The sequence below is a fragment of the Callospermophilus lateralis genome (genome assembly GCF_048772815.1).
Source record: "Callospermophilus lateralis isolate mCalLat2 chromosome 11 unlocalized genomic scaffold, mCalLat2.hap1 SUPER_11_unloc_3, whole genome shotgun sequence".
In the NCBI taxonomy this organism is placed as follows: Eukaryota; Metazoa; Chordata; class Mammalia; order Rodentia; family Sciuridae; genus Callospermophilus; species Callospermophilus lateralis.
Genome location: NW_027510155.1, coordinates 1,275,366 through 1,302,853, shown reverse-complemented (window position 1 = coordinate 1,302,853; position 27,488 = coordinate 1,275,366). Strand labels below are relative to the sequence as shown.

Sequence of the window (27,488 nt, the reverse complement as noted above, 5' to 3'; positions counted from 1 at the left end):
CATCATCTATGAATGATTGGGACAACACAGTCAATCTAGAAGTCTCCATGCTTATGAAAATGTAACTTTACTCACCAAAATGGTGTCTGCTTGACACATACAATTACTGAGCACTTGAAATGTTACTAGAGTGAACATGGGCTCTAAATTTTATTTAAATTTCATATAATAGTTATATTGATAGTACATATCACTGGTGCACAGCTTTTGGACAAATAATCTACTAAGTACTATTACATGCACAAATTGAAAGACAGTAAATTTTAAAGCGTGCCCTTTAAAAATATTGTTTCAAATGTAAAATTTATTTCAAGAATTAAAACTCATTCAATTTACCTAAGTAAGTGGTTATGTTATTTAAAAGTGATTGAAGTTCACATCAATATATCAGCATAGAGTGTTTGCTCACAGTTAAGTTCTTTAGAAAAGCCACAGTAAGAGAGTACAAAAATGGCAGAATGCATAATCCAAAGAACTTGCTAGGAAATCAAAACTTTATTTCCCATGGGATTATTTTCACATCCATATTCACCATAATCCACTCAAGTTTAATATCTCTTATGATTTATTTTATGAGGACTTGTTCTGAAATATGAGCATATGCACATGTATATATGTCTGGACTTAGAGTTGAAAATATACATATATGATGTGTCTTTAAACATTTTTTTTGGCATGGGGCAGTGGGTTCTGGGATTGAACCCGGGGTTTCTTTACCAATGAGTTACATTTCACTTTTCTCTTTTTGAAATAGGGTTTCACTAAATTTCTGAGGCTGACCTCAAACTTGTTATCTTCATTTTTCAGCCTCACAAGTCAATGAAATTACAAGTGTAATTGGTGTACCACCAATAGTTTTATATACTCTTGATTCACACTATTTGTAAGATACCTTTCCTGGTTTTGCATTTTAACAGACGGCTGTCTCCTATGGCACAGATATTTCTGGAGGAAATTCATTGACATCTAAGACATTAATTAGTATGTTGACTTTGTTGGTTAATAATGGATTACCTGTTGAAACATAAAAACATAAATTATGATTAAAATTGTTTTAGTTATTCTTTCTTCAATAAAGAACATCAGTGCAACACTGATGCTTAGGTGTCAGAACACAAACAAGGCATATTACCAGGGTTCATCCCTGAAACTCACCATTAGGTAAGACCAACCACTTAGCTGGCATTTTATAAGTTCAGGGCATTTCTGGTGGAATGACTTACCTATCTTACCAGGATTAGTTCACAAGAGTAATCTTTGTCATTAGCAATATTTTTTATTAGATTAAAAATATAGTTTTCTAAGTTTTACAAATGTAGTAAAAATTTTACTCTCTGCCATGTTTTACATCTTAAATTACCCTTTTTTTTCTGATTTGGGATGTAAATTAAAATTTTTAATATTTAAATGGTATCCTTGAGGAGCTGGCAGCACATTGAGAATAAAATATCCATCAAGTAGTTGAAAATGTGAATTAAAAAAAAAAACTATGAGGAAAAATGAAGTAGAGAGAGAGCTTGTAGCAATATTTCTGAGGAGGTATTTGATGAAGTCATGGAAATAGGTGAGATTTTAAGAGAGAGAGAGAGTGAGAGAGTGTTGAGAACAACATCAACAATAACAACAGCAAAAAATTGCACAATAGCCCTTTGCATGAAAAATAAAATACACAATAGTCCCCTTAAATCTTAAAGCCTTTCAGAACTTGGCAACAGACCTTTCAATTCAATCCAGTTCAACAATTGAGTGCTTATTATATCAACAAGAGAGAACAAGAAATAAAGACACATTTATTAGTCAGGGTCCTTGATTGCAAACAACAGAGACAAAGCTTGAGGCAATTAATCCGAAGAGGAATTTATTGGAAGGATACTGGCTAACTCCAAGAATAATTGGGAGATCTTAAGAACCGTTTGTAGCAAATGTGCAGGAGCTGAAGTAGATGAGTGAAAATTGTAAAAGAACCAAACGTTTTAGGAACTGATTTAACATATACTTGACCTGTACATAAAATGCATTTATCTTACACATTTTTGTATATTCCTGTATGATTCAAACGATATATAAATTGTAAAAATATAGCAACTGAGGTGGGAATCAGCCCTACTGGGCTACCCACTATTGAAACTCACTCCTTGGAGGCCAGCTATGTTTTCCCCAGATCCTGGAAGGAGTCCACAGGCACTTCATTGAAACTCAATGAATTGCACATTTTCCCTGGGACATTAATTGAGAGCCAATAAAGCAAAGACTCAGAGAGAAGATTAGAATGCATCTAGCCGTGGGGATGGCATGGCAAGCTGGCAACCGTGGCAGGGGTGACTTCTAATAATCAAGCCTGGTTTGGCAGGCCAGGTTCTTTCTGTGGCATCTTCTTAGATGTAATTCTGGCATGCTTCACTCATCTACTTAAATTACCCTTTTGAAATTAATCATCTCAGAAGTTTCTTCCTGAATAAAAAAATGATGAGTATGAAGAAGAAAGAGAAATTGATTTACATAAGTTATAATTAGAAAAAATAGCTTTAAGGGAGTAAAATCAAGGAATATCATAGAAAGCTAGGATATCTTGAAATTACTTGTTGATTATATGAAAGAAAAGAATAAGCAAACTTTTGTTAGAGAATAGGTTCTTTCTACAGTATCAAAATAAATCTCAACTGAAAAGGTATCAGTTAAAATCCCATCACAGGGTTTGGGATCAACCTAATAACTTACCCTTTGCTACCTGTCATTTGCTGAAGTATGCTCTAAATAATTTATTACAAAACATAAAAGTATTACTTACAAAACATAAAAGTATTATGTTATAAATAATTAGTTTAATAAATTATAACATAATACTTTAATATTTTGTAAGTTTTAGCTTATAACATACAAAATTTACCTTTAAGATTTTACAGATGAATCAGTTGTCTCAAATTTTTAAAGGCCTACCCAGATCACACAGCTAGAAGAATGGGGAGTTAAAAATGTAAGTCCAGGAGTATGAAAATTGAAAGACGTATATATTCTACCATGCATTCTGTCTTGATTCTTCTGTAGAAGAAGTTAAATTCTTCTATAGTGTTATTGAAAATTCAAAATATTCTTATACACCTCTATCTGGAAAGCTTTAAAGAAATGGGTACACAAATATTTTGAATGACTGATTGTCATAAGTCTATAAAATTCAGTAGAAAGAAATTTTAAAATGTTGAACGTTAACACAAAAAATATCTACACGTTGCCATATGTCACTGTGAAATCTACTCATGTATACCAGTATGGACAGAGAATATATGAAATGAGGATACTTGGTGTAATTATGAAATATATGTTGTTAATCTTGAAGAATGATTGTGAAAATACATATGATGTAGACATTGATATTGGTGAAAGCATACTAACTTATTTGATAAGAAAAACTTTGGCTTAGTTTTCAAAAGTTATTGAACCTTTCTTATTCAGTTATTTCACTGAGTTTCCCCATATAAAACACAGGATATCAATAAGTCCTACCTCATAGATTTGTTGTATTAAATAAGATGATGTTTTACATAACTTTCAATGTTTTGGTGAAATTCTTATTATTCTTATGACCAGTTATATTCTGTGGAGATTAGCTAGAGACAGTTATTTTATTAGTACTTACATTTATGTAGTGCAGAATAGGGATAAAAGTCAGTAAATTTGCTAAACTTGGTTTAAATTTCTAAAAAAAAAACTGTATATCAACAATAAAAATAAAACAAATGCTTAATACTTTAAAAAGTAAACAATGAATCAACAACATTCTAAAACACATTATACAGATTAACTCGTTTATGGTTCATGGTAACTATTATATAGACACTATCATCAACCCTATTATGCATATGGAACTCTTAAAAAAAATGGCGAGTTGTGACTTTTCCAAAAACCACAATTGAAGGTAAAAATGCTGACTTGGAATCAGATGTTCTGGCTCCTTAGTGCTTCTCAATTCTATTATTTATTATTATTTTTAAAAAGCACACTGATAATTATACGGCCACTTAAAATAGATAAATGATTTATATTATGTCTTAGATTTTGCTGTTAAGAAGAATGACAACCTGTTCAACATCTGGACAATGGGAAACAGTCTACTTCCTATTTTACATGCTAAAGTGGGTTCAAGTCCAGAGCCCACATGAAGAGGAGAATTTCTTTTCCACTTTTTTCTAGGGTAGGAGTTTTATTTCATTAGGTTAGAATGAGAGGGATTTTCTTCAAGAGGAGACAAGTCTTATCCCTCAATTGTATTTATCTTAACAATCTACTTTTATAATATATAAAAAGATTATCAAAATGAATTCAGGCCTACATTCATTTATCAAAAATTCTGGGTATTCTTTGAATTATTGAATTATTGCCCTAAAATGTCATTTTAGTTGATGTTTTCTATGAGTAAATTTTCACAAAAAAACATCAATACTGTAATAACTTATTATTAATACTGTTTCTCCAGGGGATGCTTTAAGCGTTTTAACTAAGACAAATCTTTGTTGTGTGAAACAATTCTGTGCACTGCAGGACACCTAGATTTCCTGAAATTAAATGTCAGAAACCAGCATTGCAAAGGCCATAAAATAAACATTCAATCAAGGATAGAGGAAAAACAATAAAAACAGCATGTTCATATTGCTGAAAATGAGTAATGGGTTTATGGATTTAATTCTGTTATTTTTTCTCTATTAAATACATTTTTAATTTTTCATAATTAAGGGCTTAAAAACAATATACTGAATTCCTTAGTGCCAAGCTAGGTAGGAAGAACATCTCTGTTTGAGAACTACTGAAGTCTAATAAGCCTTGAACTTTTTGCCATAGTATATAATTTATAAAAGTAATGCAGCATTCTTTCATTTAGGTATATAATTTACTAAAGTATGTTGACAAAGTAATGACATATATTCTTTCTGACCCATCTAATCTATATTTCACAGAGCAATAATGAAATTTCATTTAACTTTGATTCAGCAAGAGTATAATGACCAAATATTTGACAACAAAATTATACAGGGTTTAGTTATTATTTAATACTTAAAAAACAAATTCAATTGTTGGCTTAGTAAACATTAAACAACTGAGGTCACACATAATTGTGATGTTCCTAATAGACCATTTAAATTTCCATTATCATTAGTCTACTTTGTTTATATTTTAATTATCTGCTAATTAATAATTTGTGGTCCATTTATGATAACCAAGATATAATTCTGGTCAGGTGCAAGGTGCACATATGGCTGCTTTGAAGGCTAAGACAGGAGGGTCAAACAAGCCTCAGCAATAGCAAGGCACTAAGCAACTCAATGAGACCCTCTCTCTAAATAAAATACAAAATAGGGCTGGGGATGTGGCTCAGTGGTTGAGTGCCCCTGAGTTTAATACCTGGTACCAAAAAAAAAAAAAAAGAAAGAAAAAAAAAAGGAAAAGAAAGAAAGAAGAGAAATAAAAGAAAGTATTCTGTATTTGTCTCTCATGCCTTCAAAATATTTTGTCAGATGTTTGTCCAAATCCTAAACGATATTGCAGTCCGTTCTCATGCTCACTCAGTGAATGAGAATTAGAATTGCTTATTCATTTTTAAAGTACAACTTTAAAATAAGGAAAAAGAAAAAAAAAATTACCAAAATCAGAATAAAATAAGAAATATATTTTAATCATAAACAAAACAAAATATTCTAAAGAAATATGATGTTATTTTATTGCAAAAAATAGTAAAAAAAAATTATGGTCAAATTCCTATAAAGATTCAAATGATCAAAACTGACAGAAGAAATAGGAAACATTTGTGTTCCTAAAACAGGTATGAAAATTTAGGTATAATGAAAAATCTCTTCACAATTAAAAGCCTTTTTCCAGATGTCTTTACTAGAAATTCTATCAAACGTTTAAAAACCAAATAGTGTAAATTCTTCAAAATAGAGGAAACATTTATCACTTGATAACAAAGCCAAACAGAAACTTCACAAGAAAGCAAAAGTACAGATCAGTATATTTTATAAACAAAGGCCTTTACCCCCTAGCTCAGCAACAGAGCCCACTTCAAGCCCTACCTGGGCGTTACTTAAAGGGAATGGGCAAACCCCTAAAACCCAATCCTTGCCTTATTTGGGTGGAATATTCTTTAATATCTTTTCCCCAATAAGCAGAAAGTTTCTCCGTGTGCTCACTCTTTTGTCTTTCCAGGGCTGGAGCTGACCCTTGGGTTCACCGAGCTGAGCCATCCTGTCTTATGTTTCTGTACTGTGTGGTTAATTAACCATTTTCTTAGTTATTGATACAGTCAGCTCCTTTGATCCCTGCTCATCGCCAGTCCAGCTAGGTGGTGATAGGAAAGGGGAACATTCTCAAAGCAAAAGCTGGGTTGGTCCTCTCAGAGAATGAGAATATTTCCTTTCCTGTCTTTATTTTTATTGGGGATCCCAGGGAAGTTTCCAGAGAATCCTACCCAGGTCCACCTCTTGTCTTGACTGATAGCAGGATGACATTGGACTTTCAAGTCCTCACTGTCATCAAAACTGTAGGTCACTTTGGACCAAGCTGCCTGTACTCACAGGAAGCTGTTCTTATAGATTCTATGATTTGGGTGGATCATACTTTTCATCCTGAGTTACAGGATCTGGCATGTGTAAAAAGCCCACCTTTTCAGAGAGAATAATTTGCATTCTAATTGGCATTTGGGTCTGCATTTTTCCTTCATATAATAGATAGTGTGCTGAGGACTGTTAACATATTCTGTCAACTTAAGCCAGGCAGGACTGCAGGTAAATTGGTTTTTAAAAAAGAAAGCATGTGGGAATTAACACAATTAGTACATTTAATAAAATTATTCCCTTCATGTTCCCATAACTCTAGTCTGCCTGTTATCAATTGGAAATTAAATCAGAAATCTTTTTTAGAAACAGGTCACTAGTGACTATTCTTTATATATAACATTGATAATCCTAGATAAATAAGACTATTACCTAAAGAGAATGTAAAATTCATGTAACTGTACTATTCTCTCCCAGGTCTTCTCAGTGCCAAGTGGTTTCATAGAGAGCAAACCGAAGGCGATACATTTATGGAGAGCTCTCTTTTACATAGTACCTTGAGACTTTGTACCAGATTTAAATTTGCCATAGTGTCCTAGTGATCTACAAAATTTTAAAATTTTATATCTATGAATAGGTGAGAAAATGGGCAGAATCTTCCCTAAGATTTCTGCAGAAGCCAAAGCAGAATTCTGAGTCTCCTCAGTGTTTTTATCAAATCCTGAGATCTGAGATGTCTATGAAGGAACTGAAGAGCAAGAAGGCATGCTGCCTGAGATTGCCCAGGCAATTATCACCTCTCTTCCACAAGTCACCTCATAATGCACTCCAGCCACCATGCTATGGGGAAACCCCTTTCAGAGCCAAGAGAGAGTTTTGAGGTATTCAGCTCTGTAGATACTCAATAAATATAGTCAAATAATGCAACATTTCTTAGAACCAAGTGAGAAGTCTAATACAAAATGTTTTGAAAATTGTAAAGTTCTAACAAATACCAGGTTCTGGTTATATTAATAAACATGGGAGCTACTTTGCTTCCTTATTTAAAAATGACAAGAGCTTTAGAATAGCTATATCAGTGAAAATTCCATTTTGTGATTGTGTACTAAATTATAACTACAATAACTTCAAAATTGGAATTGTAGCCTTTTATACCAAAAACTGAATTATAATTGTACAAACTGAGTATGACACATGTAAATGAGTGAATAATAAAGGCTTTCTTTGGCTTTCCTCTTTAAACCAGTTCACTTCTAAATTGCAAGTCAAGTTAAACTATGTTTAATAATAGCTCTGTTTAGTGGTGTGATCTGCAACTAGACTGAGCAATCCATAAAAAGGATTTAAATTATTCATAGATGCCTATGGTAAAGTCAAATATTACCTTTTGTGCTTCTGGTTACAAAATGTGATCTCCAAAGGAAAAAAAAATCCCTAACAATACCACTAATCTTTTTATTTTTCATAATGAAAACTGTATGAAGAGTAAATTTTATATATATATATATATATATAAATTTAAAATAATATGAAGTATTAGATACTTTGAATTCCTTGAGGACAAGAACTGTGCCATATTTATCTTGACATTTAGAATATAACACAGTGCTACTACATGATACTCAATTAAATATACAAACAAATAAATATAGTATTAAAAACAGACTAGGCTGAAAAGCTAAAACAGTTTCTATGGAGTTGACAAGACAAGAAAACTGTATGGATCACGCCCCACTGATTGCTTGGTTCTTAGTGTATGTTCCCTGAATTAATCCATGCTTAATAAAATCTATACACCTATCAATTCTATTTTACTTTATGTAAAACCATTTGTAATATAAAAGGTTATTCTCAAATTACTGCCTCTATAATAATTACAACAACATTAGATTAATATTTTATGATCAACAAAGAATAAGAAAAAAATGCTAAACATCACTAATCATCAGGGAAAAAAATGAAAACCACAATGAGGCATTTCATCATCCCAGCAAGAATGCTGTCATCAAAAGACTAAAGATAACAAGTGCTGGGAGAAAATAGAAAAAAAGGACCCCATGCACATTGTTGGTGGGAATGTAAACTAGGTCAGCCATTTAGGAAAACAGAATAATAATTCCTCAGAAACTTCAAAATTGGGCTACCATATGATATAATATTTCCACTCCTGGGTATATACACAAAGGAAATGGAATAAGTATGTAAAAAAGAAAAAATACACTGCCACGTTTACTGTAGCCAAGAAAAGGAAACAACAGAAGTGCAACACTTGATAAATAAATAAAGAAAATTTGGTAGATATTTACAATGGAATATTATTCAGCCATGAAAACAAAATGAAATTCTATTACTTATGACAATAAAAATAGAAATAGAGATAATTATACTGTATACTTCAGAAAGCTAGAGAAAGGATTCTGTTTTCACCATAAAGAAATGATTAATGTCCAGGCAATAGATATAGTGATCCTGATATAGATACTACACAAGTTCAAAGATTTTGAGATATTACTTGTTATTCCACAAATATGTATACTTTTTAGACCTTAATGTATTAGTTAAAGATAAATGTAAATAAAATTAATAAATGAACAATAAATAATTGAAATATTTGAATTTTGAAAACACATAGAATTCACTAATATTAATTTTATAATAAAGATGATTTTATACCAAAATTAATGAACAAATGTCCTTTGGTAAGTAATTAAATTTCTGAAACACCCAGTTACAGAGATTTAATAAATCATTAATAGTTTATATTTCTATGTAGTTTTCTTTCATTATAATCAACTAAGATGCAAAAGCAATAAGAATATAATGCACAAAATAATCAGTTGTGTTTTAGCCTTCTATAATTTCTTGATTATTCAAAATGTGGTTTATAGCTCCTAAAAATATTTGTTCATTTCTATGCATTCATGTCTTGATTGTCCTTCTACCTCCTCATCATTTTTTTCTTCTATGGGCACATTTTCAGTTTACTTAACTTTTTTTTTCATACTCACTTATAATCTATTTTGCTGATAAACACATATATCTACTGAAATTGAGCACAGCACCTCATATATGCTAGGTGAGGGTTCACCACTGAGCCTCAACCCCAGCCCCACCAAATATATTTTTTAAAGCTAAACTGTTACTGAATTATGACAAGTATACACAAATGATGGCAATGATTTGTATGAGGAGCAAGCATATTCTACCCTTTATGTTCAAAACTAAGCTCAGAATTTGCAAAACACCGTTATTTCTGTTTCTCTGTTCTACATCAGTTTACTGCACCCCTTACTCTTATCTCCTACCTGAAACCTGACCCCTAATACTGATGTCTCACTCCAAACCCTGTATTTTAACATTAAATGAGTTTCAATTTTCATCATTTTAATCTTTCCATTTTCACCCACTGTCAACGCTTCATAGAACACTCAAGTTTTTGTCTTAAATTATAACAAAATTATTTATTAGCTTTTTCTACTGTTCTCCAAACCTGCTTTTCTTAAATCCTTTTAATTATTCTTCAATCAGCATACATTTTCAAAAATACAATTCATACTTCAATTTCATTTTTTCAGCTTTTACCTCTTCATAATAATATTGAAATATCACATAGGCTGGAACAGAACACAAACCTTATTTTTTTCTCACCTTGATTATCTTTATTATAGGGATGAGAAAAGTATAGGGAAAGAGACAAAGACAAATACAAAAGAGTGTCACCTTTTACTCACCCTAAATATTTTCCATATACTTATTTCTTTTATATTCAATTACTTTATTCTTAGTATCAGTTCTTTTTCCAATCAAGAATGAAATAGATGATATTTCTAGTATCCAATATACTAAAATTTTAATATCTTTTCCCTGACATTATAGTTAACATGCAGCAGTATTGTGGAGGTACTCCCTGATACCTTTCTCTCTGCTCCCACAGCACCCTCCTTCTTTGCTTTCTTTTGATTGACATTTTAACATGCTATTTTTTTACAGTATACTGTGCTTTATGGTCATTATTCCATAAGCCCATCTAATGAAGTTTTTTTTTGTTTTATAAACATTAAAAATGGCATGTTAAGATACACTAAGGAATAAATAAATGAAAAAATATTAAAATATTGCTGTTTTATTTATACTCATGATGAATAGTTTTGAGACTCTAATGAATAGAAGGTATAATGTAGTGTTGGTGACTTAAATTGTTAATATGTAATATATTTCAAGAAAGGTTGAACATACACAATATATTAATTACAAACATATCCATGTAGTTCATAATGAGTAATATACCTTGGAATCAAAGATGTATAAGATAAAGACATTTCTTCTAAAAGTTCATGCTAAATTGATAATATCACTCTACAAATATATTAGATATGATATATCATGTCAATGTAATAGTTTTGATATTTTTTTTCTATTCTTGAACTCTGTCAGGTTAAAGGAATATTTCTGTGTTAATGGATCTTTATCATATTTGTATAAATATATATTTGTATATGGATTTCAGCAATTAGGTGAAAAGTTCATCATGTAGTTTTTACTTCTTGAGAAAACTGATACTAATTAAGTAAAAAATAAGGCTGAAATTAATGTTGTACATGTGATTTTGTTGAAGCAATTATATTGATTTAAAGTACTCTTAAGCAGTTTGATTATGTTAGTATAATCATAAGCAGTTGAAGGTTTAAAATAAAATATAAGCTCTCACAACATAAATTTGGATTTCATTATATTTGCATAGCATATAATAGTTAGCAAAATGGAAACATTTCTAAATTAAGTTGATGATCGAGATAACATTAATGATTATTTTTTCCATGTTATATGATACACTGCAGAGCTTTATGAAATAGTTTGAAAACTTTACAAGTGATTCATTCTTCACAGTATCACTCTTAGAACTACTATTGAAATGTTGCCAATTCTAGTATAAATAAAATTTATTTTCATTTGAGAATACAAATTAGTTTCAAATAGTTACTTGGGGGAAGAAAAAAAGAAAATTAGAAAATGGTAGACAAACTACCTAGATTCTACCAGGAATCTATGAAAAGGCTTCTATGAAAAGTAAGAGAAGGTTAATTATCTGGGCAACTGAAAGAAGAAAAAATGACATGGGCTTATAATCATAAGCAATTGCTCCATGCCATCATCAAACCTCATCTATGCTGAGTAGTGACAGGTTTCACATTTTTATTTCCCTCAATTTGTGCTCATCTTTAGGACACTGGAGAGTTTGGCAACATTCCCTCTGTACATCCAACTGTCCCACAATGGTTGCAGTATCTGATCTCAACATGAACTTTGATGCCTCTATGACTTTGCTTAAGCAGTTTCCCCACCTGATGTTTGTTTAATGACATAGGGTGCTTGTTTCCAGTACAGGTTTCTTGACAATAATCCCAGAAATTCTGATCCAATGTGACTTGAATGTACCCAAACATCTGTCTAATAAAAAAATTATCCCAGATGACTGTGATACTTGTGATCATAGTTGGGGAGTAGAGGAACAATAGTAGGAAAAAAAGGCAACCCAAGGATATTAGTTTTCAACAGCATGCATAGAAATATTATAACTTTTTTGAAAAGTGATCCAATCAACGGGGGAAGGAGAGTAGGAGAGTACTGCTGGTCAGACACCACAAAGAATTCCAACTCACCCTTGTCACCAGCTCCCTGATCAATCACAATGAACCAGATAATACACTGTGAGGCAGTCAGTGCTGGATTAAAGAAATGCATTCCAAATCCACAAACAAAAAAAAGTTGGAGAAATACATGCCTTTTAGAAAGGTGTGAAGCAAAGGACATACAGGTAGAAACGACAAAATGAGGGTAGACTCAAACATATTGGAAAAACTAAATTCTCAGTGAAGCTTTAGATGGCTGAATGAGACTACAGACAATCTTTCCCCTCTATTCCCTCTGTACATCCAACTGTCCCACAAAGGTTGCAGGATCTGATCTCAACATGAACTTTGATACCTCTACGACTTTGCTTAAGCAGTTTCCCCACCTGTAATCCCCTCTTCTCCCTATGACAAGGTACATTTTTCTGTATGTTTCTTTAATCTTTAAAGTTTTATGTGGTGGTAGGACTTATTGTTCCTTGTTCTTACATGCACACAATGTATGTGTGTGTGTTTTAATGTTTTAAACACTCAGTTTAAATTAAAAGTTATATGGGATATAGTGAGAACACTTTTTATTTTGATTTGGCATTCAAATCATTTCACCAGATATTTGCTTCTCTAACAAAATTTTCAGGACTTAGAGGCCAGATAATATGGTTCCTAAATTTTCTTCTTTTTAAAATAACTTATTTAGTTGCCAAGAGTCACATAAAATAGTCAACCTTTTTAAAATGGTCTATAATTATCACTGCCTTCTTTTTACACACTTGCTTTACTCTCTGTTTTTACATGTTGTTTAGATTTAGTAGTTTGCCTCTACTGAACCAAAATGTGGCAAAAGTGATGTGATGCAATTTCTCAGAGTAGGTTATAGAAAGTTCAATTTCATGGATTTCAGGTTGAGGCTCAGTGGTAGAGCGCTTACCCAGTATATGTGAGGCACTGAGTTCGATTCTCAGCACCGCATATAAATAAATAACAAAATAAAGGCCCATCAATGTCTAAAAAAAATTACAAAAAGGATTAATTTTGATCTTTCACACATTCTCTGTCTTCTGTGTTTATTTTGATCGCACTGACTGAGAGTTGTAAACTGCCCTAGAAGCTCTCATTTACAGGAAACTGAGAACATCCTGGAAACAACAGCCTCTGAGATTCTAAGTCTCAAGTCCATCATCCTACAAGAAACTGAATCTTAATATCACCTATGGAGTGAACTTAATTAAGGTCTAATGAGAGAAAATTTAGAGGATTCATTTCACCCATGAATGAGTAAATGAGATAATAAATGTTGGTGTTCTATATGACCGAATTCTGATGCAATTGGTAACATAGCATAATTATCTAATATCCCAAAGTTAAGTAACACCACACCTTTAAGGAGAGGTCTCTTTTCTACTTTCTCATAGGCTTCCTCTGCAAAGACTGAGAACCTGCTGACAAACAGCAGTGATATGCTTGAGAACACATTTCAAATCTTCATCTCTTAATGTGTAAATATGATTCCCAGTCTCATGTCCATCTATTTTTGGAAAAAGTGTTACTGGTTTGTTTTTATAGCATAGCCAGCCCATTTACAGAACATCTGTACTATATTTTTTATTCAAAATGCATTTGAAAATTACCATGACTATTGTTATTACTCATTTAAAATAAAGGAAGGAAGCAGAAGTTAGTGGATACGCATCCCAAAATGCATTTTGGAGAGTCAAAGGGTCCAAACCCAGGTTTGTCCTCTTTAGCTGTGTGGTGCTGGGCTACGAAGAAATGTCTCAAAGCATTGATTTCTTAACTCCTACACCATGGATAGTAATACTAACCTTGAAGTATTATCAAAGGGGACCATATGAGTTAATGGGTACACAAGTATTAGAATAGTTTAACTATTTTATTATTACTTCACCTTGTCTGAGAATATAATTTCATCGCTAGTTTTTTGGCATACAGAGAATCATTTCAGAATATTCTGCCAGGGGCTGGGGCTCAGTGGTAGAGGACATATGAGGCACTGGGTTCAATCTTCAGCACCACATAAAAATAAATAAATAAAATAAAGATATTGTGTCCATCTACATCTAAAAAATGTTTTAAAAAAGAATATTCTGTCAAAAGGTCATTTATTTTTACTTAAATCCTTCATCACTTTAAAACAACATAGTGGTCAGTCAACCCTTTGCAACTTCTTTCTAGTGTTTACTTAAATATGAATTTTATGGAATTAAACACAATTTTAACATTTATAACTTATTTTAATTCATTAATTTGGTTAATTTCTATCTATACTTTCACTGCAATGTCCTTAAGAATTGACATTATTTATAGTTTTCTCATAACCTACAACAAATGATGTTTGCACAAATGGTTATTAATATAGTAAATAAAATAAATGCATAATTCATGTTGAGCTTGAATTATAGTAAAAAATCTTATAACTTGATTTTTCTGTACATATGTAAATCATATCACATGTTCTATATTAAGTAAAATAAGTTCTAACATAAAAATATCTTCATGCAGACACCTTAAAAATTGATTACCAAACAATTAAATTTAAACTCATGAACTTACACAAATATATAAAATATCACAAAAATAGCATTTAGGAAAAGAGTTCATTGATTTTTTTTTTACTTATTTCATAATAAATGAAACCAATCCATGTTATTATTTGAATATCAATAAGAAGAAAATTGTCTCTTATGTAATTTGTATATATTATAAATATGAAATCAATTATAGGACGTCAGTGTCATGGTCACTTACCCTCTTTAACTAAGGGCATTTGTTACATTAACACCAAAATATTTAGATACATTGGCCTTTTGAAATTTTCTGATAATTTGAATGAGGTGAAATTTTGAAGCTTCCCTCTCTTTTAAAATTCTTGAGAATTATTTGGACTTCTGACTATAGCAACACTGATAAATGATTGATTTTTAATTAATTTAAAGTTGTTCTGTCATTGTACCATTTCACTTCACCTGAGAGGTTTTAATAGAAGAGTCAGGTCAAAACATATACTAGTTCAACCTGCAGTTTGGTCTACTTAAACAATTTCATTCTTCATGCAAGAGCAAGTATTGGGTGTTTATTTCTCATCCATTCACTATGATAATAATATCTGATCAGTGGGATAGCTTGATCAACGAAGTCAGCTTAAGGAATTGGAATATGAATCATGTTTACTTTAAAAGTTCATTTGCAAAAAATAAAGACTCAAAATTAGCTTTTATTATGGAATCTCTAATTGTCATGTGATGATATTTTGGCATCTTTATTTTGTCCTAGAAGACTTCTTTGATGGGTCTAATATACAATCAATCGTCTTTGAACAGATACTGAATTCCTCAAAATGGAATTGATGGTCAGTCTGTTTTAGGAATATTAATTTGGCATCACTCTCATATTGTGTGTGTGTGTGTGTGTGTGTGTGTGTGTGTGAGAGAGAGAGAGAGAGAGAGAGAGAGAGAGAGAGAGAGAGAGAGAGGAGTATATATAACCCACGTAACTCTCATGAATAAGCATGGCTATACAACTGTTGGTACCCAATCCACAAAATCTACTTTGGTGAAGAGTCCAGGGCTCTAATCTTAGGTTTGTCATCATTAGCTGTGTGACACAGTGCTATAAACAATTTGAATTCCTTTACTCCTATACTGTAGATAGTAATACCTTGCAGGTTTATTGAGGAAATTGATTTCTTAGACACATGAGATACATATGTACAGATGTATCTTATATACCTAAGTTCCAGTGCTGACTATTAGGGCTAAGAAACTACTTGTTATCCATAAACTAGGATTTCCTTACTCGCATTTTGCTAAAATCTACAGCTTACAATTTTGGAGAGCATGTGCACTAATTATAGAGATAAGTAACCAAATATGGTTCTATAAATTTAGGAAATCTAATTTTTCAGTGACTGAAGACTTTTATTTTCACACAAGGGTTTATACTTTCTTCCCTGTTTCAAGCAGTTGAAGCTAAAGGCTCTAAAAGGAGGCCCTGGACATTATTTTTATGTCTATTCTCACACCATTACCATGGTTTTGTAGCTACTGGGAGAAAGAAAACTTTTATAGTATGGTAAAGATTACCAATGGATTATGCACAAACATTTAGCTTGAAGTAAGGCAGAGGTCTATTACTCCTACTTCAAAGTGATTTTAGCAAGACTCACAATGGCTTTGTATTAAATAGTTTAGGAAAATAATTTTCATAAATTAATTGTCCTCAAAATTCTATAGAAATTAATCATTGAAAGTTATCAAGAGGGAAGAATTAACCTATGCAAGTACAGCAGATACAGAACAGAAAGGAAGAAAGATGTCCCCCACAAGTGAGACTACAGCAAACAGTGTACAGAGAATGTAGGTGGAGGGTCCACCAAGACTAGCTGACTGGTATTCAACTCTACAATAGCACATTCGCTCAAGTAGTTCACTTCATACTCTGTGTCTGAGTCTAGCTGAGCAAGAAGGTCCAATCTGAACAAAAATGACAAGAAAAAGACATTGTGGTAGCACAGCCTGTAATTTACCTTGGCAAAAGTTTTTGAGTTTTCGTAGGGTACAGTGGACATAGCAGATAGGAACTGGCATGGAGAAATTATACTGTAATCAAGAATTATACTGTTATCAAGAAGGCTGCTTGACAATCAAGAGGAAATTAAGAAAGTTTAAGGTTTACCATTGTGTGGTGGTATCTGATTCCTATGCAAATGTCTCCAAAAGCCCCCAACATTAAAGGATCAAATCACACAAGAAAATAATTGGCCTTCAAACATTTACCTTTACTATCAGTGCAACTCAACGCTAAAAGTGGTGGGACAGATAAGAGGAATTCATGCATTTATATTTCCTTCACTCCCAACCCAAGAGACCTGAATGTCTATATCCTTATCCCCACATTCTCAAATATACAAATTATGGTTTCTTTGGAATCTTCAGTGATTTATTTCCATTTTACCAAAAAACAACCTTGACATGGAAAGTAAAAAATAACATTTTCATGTTTCTCACAATTCCATGAGTTAATATTAGTTTCACAAGGCAATGGGGAGTACACTGTGGTATTCATCTAGCAAGTGGAATTCATCTAGAAAGTAGATTGGATGAGGGGTTTCAAGACTGACATAACCATCAACTGACATGTAGTGTTGGAAGGCTGAACTGAGCCCCAGTTGTAATCTGAGCATCAACAGGCGATCTCTCTTTTATGGCAGCCTCAGAATAGCTAGACTTTCCACATGACAGGTTAAAATTTTAAGAGTTAAGTATTGAAACAAACAAGGCAGTAGTTATTTAGCAATCAAGAGTTACCTGAAAGTCGTGAAATTGGCTAACGATATTCTAAAAGCATGGGGTAAGGTATCTGACTGTTCATGTTGAGCCGCAGTTGTTACAGATAAAAAAATTGTTCCACATTTATGCCCCCACCGAGTTGAGACTGATCAAAACCCCTCCACAGAACTATTCATAGCTTCTCTCTGATCTGAAAGGTGAAATTAGCTGCAAAAGTGTTTTAAATTTACACCAGATGCACAAAACAAATGAGAAAACAAAATGAAAGATACTTAGGGATTTTCCAAAACTTTTAGGAAATCATAAGCAGAAGAACTAGGGGAATGCATTTCTGTTGAAAACAACCAAGTAAAAAGAGTCAAATGTCACATTTCCACTCTAATTGATTACTTAAAGAAATTTTTATCACATTCTCTATTATACTGTTAAACCATAATAACTACAATTAAGCTCAGTTGACAGGATTCTATTTTGGACCAAGCAGAAATGAACACAAGGAACAATTAAAAACAATTATAGGGATTCTCTGCAGCTCTTTGCAGAATCACACTTAAAAGTGTATTCCACAGTTACATTTATTAAAAATGTATTCTAGTTACAGGAAAGAGACAGGGAGATGATTTTTTAAATGCTCTTCTTGATTTCAAAAAATATTTTAGAGTGAGTAATTTTATTTGATTATTATTTCTTCTTGACCAGCCTATGAAACTCTTAGGATCATGCATGGCAGAAAAGCTGTCACTCTGGTGACTTTTTGAGAGTACAGAGTGAAAACGATGAGACCTCACAATGAAATGCTTTTCTAGGTATTCATGCGATAGTGCAAACAGGGCTCATTGGCAGCTGTCACAATATCTCTGGACTTATGCTAGGAGGAAAAGGAACAGGTTTCTGAGTTTCCCCGGGAGACCACTCAGCTGTTATTGCAAAAATGAAAAACATCTCAGCAGGTACTCATTTAAAAGTGTTAAATCCAAAGAACTGTGGTATAACATTGATTCTGTCCATGCCATACTTACTAACTTTACTCACAATTATGGAGAAATTATACTGTGCAGTGCTTTCTCTGTCTAGTAATTCATTAGTGGCGATGGTTTTTTCTGTTCCATCTATATTGTAAAGTAGCTGTCCCCATCACTCTTCCAATTTATGAAGTACCTGCATGTGAAAAGAGTAAATGCAAATGTGCAATGATTACACATTAATCATAATGGCAGTTAGGCTAACTTGACACAGTTCCTTATTTTTCTCCCTGTAGATATTACCCACCTTGCAATAAAGAAGAGTGTAAATGACAGCTTCTTTATTGCAAAGTCAGTATGCTCAAGGGGAAACTGGAAATAATGAAAGATTTAGTACTCCTGCTGTTCATATTATTTTAGGGTCTTGACACCTTGAAAGCTCAGCAGAGACTGAAATTCTAAAGCTGACCATGGATTTCCTTAACCTGCTGAATACTAAACTTTTTTGAGCAGTAAAAAAAAAATCCTTAACAGTGGCTGTGAAAGGGCTTTGGATGAGGGAGACTTCTGCAAACAATAACAAAAATCTATGCCAGAACTGAGGTAGAATCTTGATTTTAACACAGACAGGGGAAAAAATCACATTATGGAAAATGAAGGAAAAACTTTGACAATTTGGTGATTGTACAAAAATATTTGTCTTTACACAAACATAAAAGACCCATTGCTGTTTTATTATACTATATGTCAGGACAACTTTCAAAAAGAAGTGGTGACCTTTGCTAATGATGTCTTTTTTATCGTTTTTATTGTCTGACATATTTGGTAATAAATGTTGCTGACTTATGTGAAGCAATAGGAGTAGAACATCCAAGAAAATGAATAACAAAACAGAAATTTCATTCACTTAAGTCGTTAGGAAATGGTGAACACATGAACTGGTATGTTATCAATTATAATAACAAGAGTTAGCATTTTTAAAGCTTGCCATATTTCTCTCGATGTTGATAAATATTATCATTAATTCATACAGTAGCTCTAAAAATATATTATCAATCTCCCCACTTTACTTATGAAAGTATAGAAATGAAACCATAGAAACAAGGAAGAATTTGTCCAAGTTTCCATAGATTCAATGTTTTATCCTGATATTTGAACAAGTCAGTAATGATCCCCATATGATCATCACTCTGTATTATTACCAAATTGACAAGGGATATTATAAGGAAGAGCTCTGCTAATCATATGGTGTGATGCACAGAACATTTACAAACATTATGTTTCTGGCAGGGGAACAAAAGATAGGTTCATAACAGTGGCTGAGAGCAGGTGACATTATTGCAGCTGGCCCATTAAAATACCCATGCCACAAAAAGTGATCCTGTCTTCATCATGAAAATTCAGTTAAGGGAAGTGTATCTCCAAAGAGCAGGTTATTATTCTGGCAAGCTTGTTATTATTCTGATAAGTTTGTAGTTCTCATGTCACTGCAGTCAGAGATCAAAACTTGTTTGCCTTTACAAATGAGATTTATGAACTAAACTTGTCAATATTTGTTAGTAATTGATTTTCCCACCTGAAGTTACTGAATGTAATGGAACAGGGTATAAACCGTGCAATTAATCTTTTTATATCATGGCTGTTGATTTGAGGTGTGAGAATGCATTGAAGCCATGTGATTTCAATATAATAGCTTATCTTTTAGGAATGCTCTCAAAAATATAAATGAAGTTAAGTTACATTTAAAAGTCAGGAAGCATGAGGATATAATAAGTCTAATTCTCTCTGTAGCATGTTCTTTTTGGAACAAGAAAGAATTGTCTCACAATAGTCCTTTTAAGCACTTCTATTCAACTAAATATATGCCTAACTGAAGAAGAAAATTGCGACTGAATGTGTTTATCAGCTAGCATTTTGAAAAGAATTTTCAATGCATACTAGGTTCAATCAAGCAACTCATTATATTTGCTGAGTGTACATCATGCAGTAGACACCTTGCTAGAGCTGAAACATGAAAATTAAGTAAAATAAACAAGAATTGGGGTTACACATATCAACACATGATCTTAATGACTGATAGAGGGATAGGGAAGACCATAGGAGAGCCAAGAAAAGGCAACAATTGTAAAATCAAATGGTTCAGGCAAGACATCCTGTGCCTGATGTTTGGTGGCACTAGAAGGATATGGAGAAATGATCTTGAAAAAGAGACTGAAAATCCCAAAGTGAAAGGGAAAAGATGGTATTTTAGAGAGCAATGCAACTACACTATCAGACCTGTGAAAGTAGTATAGAGAATTATACATTGTTAGTAATTGCTACAGAAAATACTTGAGAGGAACAATAATGAGAAGATGAGTGATTTAGGTCAAAGAAGACCTTAGACATACTATTAAGGAAGTAGGCCACATGCTAAGGGAGATCAACACTGCTGAGCAGTGCCACAGGGGGCTTACATTTAACCCCTAGAAAAGTAACTTGTTGGATGTATTTGAAGAGGATGAGACTGTGAGCATTTCTGGATCTCCAAAATCTTGACAAAAGATGGAGAGTAAGCAGGGTTGTAAAGAGACTTGATTCAACAGGCTTTGAGGAGTGATGAGGAAAACTAGGGACACTTGCAGCCCAAAGAAGACACAAGATACATTAGCTGACTTTAAATTGGTAGAAATGGACACGTGCAGGGGTGACAGAATTACTTGTTATGTTTTGAGGGAATAGGTAGGACTGAAGAAGAGAACATATATAAACACAGATTTCAGATACTTAAAGCAAATATGTTTATATTAGAACTGTAAACATTTATAAGGGGTTTCCTCAGGAAATAGTACACACTGTGGGCGATTTTGGAACTGCTCCAGTAAGTTCCCACTTTGCTAAAATGTACTTCACCTTCCATAAACTTTATTGAGATATAATTTATATGCTAAAAATTTCACCCACTTCATCCGTAAAGTTCATTCATTTTAGGTATCATGAATTTTGTGCAAGAATGTGGTAGTTTTTAGAAAATATTTTAAATTTATTAACTCTATATGTATATATTGTTATGTGTTTAATTTTCTGGAAATTTCATTTTTATGGATAAAAATTGTGATGGGGTCAAGGAATAAAATAATTCTGTCCCTGAGAAGTTTTTAATGATAAAAGACATTCTCTTGCCTCCTGTTTAAAAGTCATTTGTTCTTGTGTAGGTAGACCTTGGTGCATGATTTATATTAGGTACTCTCCAACGTGACAGACAAGAACTGCTACTTTATGTTATTTTTAAATTTAAATTCATCATACATTTCTAAGAACATTTTAGAATACCTCTCCAATATATTACTTGATAATACTTTCCACATTCATTTTTAACTTCATGTACACACATGTATTAGTGTTTTAACAGACATATTTGAGAGTACCTTACAGGTTTTATATCCCCTGGATCCTAAATATTAACATGTTTCTCCAAAATCAAAGACAACTAATTTGTCCCAATATTGTTGAGGGTTAATGTTAACAATTTGGTTAGTCCAGAAATAAATACTTACTAATACACTTAATCTCAGAATAAAGTAAAAATAAACAGAGGTGAGTTCCCTGTAATTTTAGGCAATTCTGATGCCCAGCCTATGGGAAACTACAAGTCAAAATTAGTGGCTTTAACATTTTTATGGTTTAGATATTAGGTATCGCCCAAAATATTATGTGTGAAGCAATGCAAGAAGGTTTAGAGAAGAAATGATGAGGTTATAAGAGTCTGAACCTAATCAGTGAGTTAGTCCCCTGGTGGAATTGGCTAAGTGGTAACTAAAGGCAGGTAGGGTGTGTACGGAGGACACAGGATGTCTTTGGGGTATGTATTTTGTATTTGGTAAACGGAGTCTCTCTCTTTTCTTTTTCATCATCATGTGAGCTGCTTCCCACTGTCACACTCTTTCATATAATGTTCTACCTGACCTCGAGGCCTAAGGAATAGAACAGGCTGTCTATGGACAGGACCCCTGCAACTGTGAGTCCTCAAATAATCATTTTCTCCTATAAAATTGTTTTTTATCAGATATTTAAGTCACAGAAATGAAAAAGCTAACCTTTATTGAAATCCTATGCTAAGCGGCAGAAGGAGACCCTCTTACCAAGAAAGGTCACTGACTAAATGTTTTTTCAGGGTCAATTAATCTGTGTTTACAGACTGACTTCACTTCACCCACTTTCATATTGCCCCACACTCCATGGCAGGCCCAGTCTGATAGGCAGAAACTTTCTCAGCTCTCCAAGATCAATATCCCTGAGCCCTTCCCCTATCTATGATCTTTGAAGTCCCACAGTATCAGATTCACTGAGGAAAAGATGGGATATACTGCAAAATGATATAAGTGTGTTATCTATACAAAAAAGGGTTGAGACATTTGTGAGGCCCAAAGAAGTAAGGTTGCCTAGTGTAGTTACTTGCTACAAAATGTTGAAAAAAAATGCGTGGCCATTTGCACAGAACCAAGGACTCAAATTGGATAACTTTGCTACCAGAAATTTATAATCATACAAATTATGTTTCATCAGATTTTATGTAGTTTTATATTTTCTGCCTTTTGATTAGATTGTTTATTCCTTTTACATATAAGGTCTTTGAATTAATATTGAATCTGCGTTTGCCAGTTTTTTTTCCATAAGTTTTGTTTCTTTTTTCCTCTATTCCTTCTCTACCTTTTTTCTTTTTCATTAAGTGAATATTTTGCATTGTAATGTAAATCCTTATAATTTTTTTCATTGATTTATTTTTTCTTATATCTATTCTGAGGTTTGACCATATACACCTTATCAGATTCAAATTCCCTAACTGAATTCCAGTACTATCTAGAAATATTGCTCCTATATATCTATGTGTTTTTATTAAATATGGTATAAACATATTTACACCAACCTTTATGTATCTATGTCACAAGTCTAATAAAACATGGTAATAATTATGAAATATGTCTATTAAGGCTTAATAAAATCAAGTAATTGGAGAAGAGCTTCAGATCTCTGGGTTCTCAAGGACTCTGTTTCAGCCTGGGCAAATTCTTTGAGCCAGTGCTCTAGGCATTGGGTGTAGACAGCAGCCTGTGGACTTCCTGTTCTGCCTCTCATTGTTCAGGGTGTTTGGGCCCCACATTATTAGTCTCACTGGGGTAGAACCTCCTGCTGTGTGTGATACTGACTGGAGGAGAGATGCTACTGGTCCCTTAGTCACACTCACTAGAAATTTAGCTTCTGAAACCTGGAGGTGGAGGGGATGAGAAATATTGGCAGCCTGACCCTCCTAGCAAACCATTATCTCTTGATTGGCTACTGAAGAGAGGGAAGACATGTCTCTTCAACCACAAATACCCAGGGCAGGCATTTCTACCAAGGTAGCTGGGACATAATAAGGAGGGAGGTAGTGGCTTTGGGTCCACTGCCAAAGTCTGTTGCTTTTCACAAATTTTTGTTTACTTACTTGAGTAAATAGTTCTTCTTGTGCTGTTAGCCTTTAGAAAAGTTCTGAGAGACAGTAACTAATTGTTTTTTATTTTGATCATTTTTTTAAAATTTTAATTTGTTTATTTGTTTTACCAAGGAAGGCCTCTGCAGAGTTCCACATTGGCCATTCATTAAGTGGAATCTCCATCAATTCTTACAATTCTTTTCTTCCTTTATATTGCACTTAACCTGCATTTTATTTTTAAAATATTTCATTATTTGAGACTCTACCCATCTTGGAAATGTGAACATCTTTCTTCCATTTAATGTAATATGTTAGGGTCTGCAAACAAGTCAAGATGGCGCCTGGCATTTTGCCAGAGGGAGTGGTTTGTGAAGTAACGCCAGAGAGCTATTAAGTGTGGAGATTCCTTATTGGTTGACTGCTGTATCTAGTTTATGTTAATTAAGATACGCTGTGTGGAATGTATATATACCCCTCCTATTGTACAATAAACGTCTCCCACTCCTGCTGTATCAATCTACACAAGTCCCTTGTCACTCCCCGGTTATTTTGCTGCAGCCGGACCCCAGCAGATGGTGGCCCATATGGGGAGCCCCAGGACACTCTTGGGTAAGTGACAAAAAAAAAAGCTGCCCGTCCATAGATAGGAAGGGAGCAAATCTGCTCGTCCCTAGACAGATAGGGCGAGAGGACAAATGGCCATTTCGAGAAAATGGAGAAGATTGATACAGTATGTTTGTGTCTTGTTTTTTCTTGAAATGTTGTATTGTCTTTGTGATGAAAATATGGAAGGGGTGAGAAGTAAATTACTAAGAGAAGAAGGCACCCCAGTGGAACCAAGAGGAGTTAGGGCATGTGTTGATGGAAGTCCAGGAACTCTAGTCAGAAAGAAGATAGTTCAGAGGAGCAAGGATTATCAGGAAAAATGTTGCAGCAAAAGGCTATTACTGAATCTTTTCATTACTGGAGGGTGCGTGAATTGGCATGGCACGGTGGCTGCCATGTGCGTGAGCCAGTCATGGCACAGCAAGGACTTTCCAACCGGTGGCAGCAGGCTCTTCCCCGCCCCCCGCGCCCGGGGAGCAGGACGCCACTGCGAGAGCCCAAATCCAAACCTGACCCAGAGGCACAGTCTCACAGGCTCTTGCTCCCTGTGCCCAGTGGCAGTTTGAGTCTGGAACACTCCCGGACTCTCCCTGGGTCCATCTGGGGCTGCCCGGGATGCTGCAGGTGGAAGATGGCCCGCATCCCTGAAGTTTGATCATTTCCAAGGCTGGTAACTACAATGGTTCCCCCACACCTGGAAGCTAATGAGTAATGAGCAATATTAAGGCTTATTTCAAATGTTAAAAAAAACCTTGAGATAATGTACTAAATTGTTCAGAAGGTTGTTTTCTTAGTGCCTGCTGGAATACTACAGGATTTTCTTTAGCATCATTGCTGGAGTTCCTGCCTTTGTCCCAGGTGGACAAAGGGTCCACCTGGGACAAAGTTCCTGCCTTTGTCCCAGGAGGACGAGGGTGGAAGAATTTCCAGTGTTGCTGAGAACCAAACAAGACTTCGGATCAAGCTAGCTGCCTGCAGAACTTACCTGGACTGTGATTTAAGCTAGCTGCCTGCACAACTAACCTGGACTGTGATTTACCTGAACTGTGAGTTAATCTATTGAGACACTGCTTTACCTGGACTGAGACAACAAACTGTAATCTACAACAAATTGTAACTCGATATCTTTGCTAACAGTGTCATTGCTCGTATTATTTTTCCAAGGGCTCCTTGCATGGAGCCATCAATTGGCTTGGTATTGTGGCATTTTGTATCCTCCCCTTCTGCTTGTAGCAGATTATTTATGGTGTTTGTGTAAAAACCACTATGGTCATTATTTAAATTAAACAAAAGGGGGAAATGTTAGGGTCTGTAAACAAGTCAAGATGGTGCCTGGCATTTTGCCAGAGGGAGTGGTTTGTGAAGTAACTTCAGCGAGCCATTAAGTGTGGAGATTCCTTATTGGTTGACTGCTGTATCTAATTTATGTTAATTAAGATAAGCTGTGTGGAATGTGCATATACCGCTCCTATCCTACAATAAACAATGGCTCCCACTCCTGCTGTATCAGTCTACACAAGTTCCTTGTCACCCTCAGGTTATTTTGCTTCAGCCGAACCCCGGCAATAATATTCAATTAATACGGTAGATTCCAAATAAGATAACATAGCTTGTATATATTTCCTGTAGGTGATTCAATCTCTTTTCTTTCCCACTGCCTTTTAAATTATTTAAAAGTAGAGACTAGTTTTGTGCATCTTTCTGTTACCAACTGCCTGGGATAGTAATCTCCACAGACAACTTGCAACTTACATTTTGCACTTAATTTGATGCACAGAAACAATTATTCCAGTTTATATGACAGCTAAATATTTCCACTGGAAGGCAATAAGACATTTTAACATGTTTTATTCAGGAAAACCAATTTATTTTTCTGATTTGCAGAAGAATTTATTAGCTTTAATACTCAAATTCCTAAATCCCAGAAAGAACTTCACATTCCCAGACAAAATAAAAATTTACCATTTTACTTATACTTAATACTTGGAGACATTTCATAATTTACAAATTTGATTCAAACAGAAATACAACTTTGTGTAGTTAATTACATACATTTTAAGTTTTTTGACAACATATTAAATATTCAATGATTTGTATAATGTATGCATAAAATAATATGTCAGGCTGAGGACTTAACTCAGTAATATAGTACTTCCCTAGAATGCACAAGGCCTTAAATTCAGTCTACAAAACAAATAAAACCTCTAAATAAATAATAAATGTGTCTACAGCATCCTGTATCTTGTTACCATAGTAAGCAAATTTCATTTACTTTGCTCAGTTGACACTGACATATAAGTGCACTGCATAAATTGACTATTACTGAAATGCAATGAAATAGTTTGAAGAACACTTGTTTTCTGGACAGAATGAGTGATGTAAAATATCACTCATTCTTTTTACAGTTAGGTGTGGAATCTCTCTTTTTAATGCACACTATTCTTCATTTCTACAAAATTTGGAAAATAATATGTACCCGACTGTGTAACTGTCTTGTTAAAAAGATAAAATGTGTTGCTTAGACCCAGAATCACACGTGTTAACTTGCACTGTGTGTTTGTGTGTGTGTGTTTTCCCTTTCCTCTGTCTGTCAACATTATTTCATTTAATTTCCAGATAAAATATACTTCCATACCCACAAACTTATGCTTAGTTCTAGCATCAAGTTATGCTATACATTATCTTCAACTTTAAAATACCTGAACTACGAAGCTCCACACAAATCTCTCAAACACAAACCATGAGCACAGATTCTCAGGCTCTGTATTATAAATGGTTTCTGTGTTTGGCTCTCATTCACCATTTTATGTCACCCAGTTTTTAGATTGTCCCCTGGTGAGATTTGGTACCCTTTTCTCTGGATGTTCTCCTATGAGGAAGCCCCCTGACTTCTGGAATATGGCTGAAACTTATACAGACTAGTATTTTTCTGATGTCCTGCCTTCACATGACTGACTGAATCCAGTGCCCAATGAAAGAGTAAATGTTGA

At 33.8% G+C, this 27,488-nt stretch overlaps 1 pseudogene; it reads right to left on the bottom strand.

Annotated features, from left to right (window-relative positions):
* Positions 1 to 27,488, bottom strand: part of LOC143385818 (cadherin-12-like) — a 78,833-nt pseudogene that overhangs the window by 10,525 nt on the left and 40,820 nt on the right.